This window comes from Anopheles arabiensis, assembly GCF_016920715.1.
Source record: "Anopheles arabiensis isolate DONGOLA chromosome X unlocalized genomic scaffold, AaraD3 X_pericentromeric_contig0004, whole genome shotgun sequence".
Taxonomy (NCBI): domain Eukaryota; kingdom Metazoa; phylum Arthropoda; class Insecta; order Diptera; family Culicidae; genus Anopheles; species Anopheles arabiensis.
Genome location: NW_024412082.1, coordinates 22,501 through 25,000, shown reverse-complemented (window position 1 = coordinate 25,000; position 2,500 = coordinate 22,501). Strand labels below are relative to the sequence as shown.

General features: G+C 46.6%; 1 pseudogene; it reads left to right on the top strand.

The window, feature by feature from the left end:
* Positions 1–2,500, top strand: part of LOC120907406 — a 9,143-nt pseudogene that overhangs the window by 3,635 nt on the left and 3,008 nt on the right.

Genomic DNA, 2,500 nt, shown 5'->3' with positions numbered 1-2,500 from the left:
GAGGGTAGAATTAATAAGAGGAAGAAGAAGAAGAGCAAGAAGAAGCAGAATAAGCCCAGGAAGCGGCCTGAGGCTCTGCTGATATCGGACTACACTCCGAGGAGCTGGCGAAATTGCTCAAGGAAATGAAGCAGTCCGATGCTCTTAAATCGGTTGGAGAGACAATCTCTAAGGTCCGACGGGCCCAGAATGGAGGCATGTTGCTAGAACTTAAGCAGGGTAGTTCTGCTAGTGCAATTGCCCCAAAGGTTAAGGAAGCGGTGAAGGGCAAGGCGTCAGTGAGAACGCTAGCTCCTTCTAAAATGATTGAGATCATGCATCTCGATGAAATCCACCACCCAGAGGAGGTTGCGGAGTCTGTCAAAGCACAGCTCAACATCGAGATAGAAATAGATCGTATCAAAATGAAGAAAGGCCGCGCGGCCGGTACGCAGTGGGCACGGATCAACGTATCGCTGCCAGACTTTCAAAGCTTCCTGAATTTGGGAAAGCTGAAAGTTGGTTGGTCGATATGCCATATCCGCGAGGTTATGGAAGAGCAGAAATGCTATAAGTGTTGGAAGGTAGGCCATACGAGCTACCATTGTAGGGAACCAGACAGAAGTAATCTGTGCTGGAAATGCGGTTTGAGTGGACACAAGAAGCAAGCTTGTACCAACTCTGTCAAGTGTTTGGATTGCGGTACGAGGTCACAGAACCTTCACGCAACGGGCAGTTATATGTGTCCCCGAAGGCGAACGATTAGACCATAATGGTTAGGTTGCTACAACATAACCAGAATCATAGTTATGCTGCATTTCAGTTAATGTGGCAAACGATTAGGAAGAATCTGCGGATATAGTGTTGATTGCAGATCCGTATCTGGCAACAACCAACGTCAAAGTGTTACGCAATGACGATAACACAGCAGCGGTAGTGGTTAACGCGGACTTACCAGTTAAGGTAGTCAGTAAGGCTCTGAAGGGTTTAATGATAGTTGACATAGGTGATATGCGAGTGGTTAGCGTTTACGCGCCACCTAGATTTAGTATGGAAGAGTTCCAGAACATGTTGGATAACACGGTAATGGCCGTAACCGGTATCCACAAATTCGTTATCGGGGGACTTCAACGCTTGGTCATCAAGTTGGAACAACCAACTTGGCGAGCGTGGAGAAACCCAGAAACGAAGAGGTGAGTTGGTTTTATCAACCTTTGCGCAGATTGACGCAATTTTATTGAACGACGGCAGCACCCCAACTTATGTTGGACCAGGGCGCACGTCAGTAGTTGATCTTACTTTTGCGAGCCGAACCGTAGCAAGATCATTTAAGTGGGAGGTGTTATCTAGCTATATGAACTCTGATCATCGTGCAATACGAATAGATCTTGAGACGCAAAGCGTGCGTAATCTGTCCCGACCCATAACGGGATGGAGCATCAAGTATTTTAGCAAAGATATATTTGAAGTTATGATGCAAGCCGCTTTTGAGACCGAGGTCACAACAAGCGAAGACTTAATGCGTATACTTGTCACGGCGTGCAATGCGACGATGACTAAACGTAAGAGGTACACTCTAACAAGAGTGCATTTTGGTGGACGTTAGAGATTGAGGCACTTCGCAAAGAGTGCAAACACCGCGATCGATTAGCGCAAAGAGCTTTTAATACTGATCTCTATTCTACTTTTAGGGACGAGTTCAAGGTGGCACGGAATGCCCTCAAGCGATTGATCAAGCATACCCGACAGAGGAAGTGGAAAGAGTTCCTGGGAACAGCGAACAACGCATCATTTGGTATAGTATATCATACGTTCAAGAAAGTGGCCGAGGTTCGATTGGACCCCGAACCATGACATTGGACGAGTTTAGGGAAGTGGTGAGCGAGCTTTTCCTACTCACCCAAACACGGTGTGGCCTGATTATCGTATCGATCAGCCACGAGAGTTTGAAAGGGTAACTAATGATGAGATTCTTGCGGTTGCCAGGAGACTACCCAACAAGAAGGCGCCGGGACCAGATGGTATCCCGAATGAGGCGCTGAAAGTTGGTATGTTGACTGCAACCGATGCATTGCAGGGTTTACCAAGGCTGTTTAGAGAACGCGAAGTTCCCCGATGAGTGGAAAAGGCAGAGGTTGGTGTTAATACCGAAGCCGAACAAACCACCAGGGGAACCGGGTTCAATTCGCCCATTGTCTACTAGACGGGGCAGGTAAAGGTTTAGAACGCATCATAGTGCAACGGCTAAATGCACACATCGAGGAGGTCAACGGACTGTCTGACGACCAATTTGGTTTCAGAAGTCGTCGATCTACAGTTGATGCGATTCAACGGGTAGTGGACATTGTTTCGGTAGCTAGAAGTAGAAACAGATACAGTGGACGGTATTGTGCGGTTGTTACATTAGATGTTACTAATGCTTTTAACAGTGCTTCATGGTTGGCGATTGCAAATGCTTTACAGAGAATTAACACTCCTAAATATCTTTATGATATCATTGGTGATTATTTTAGGAATCGTG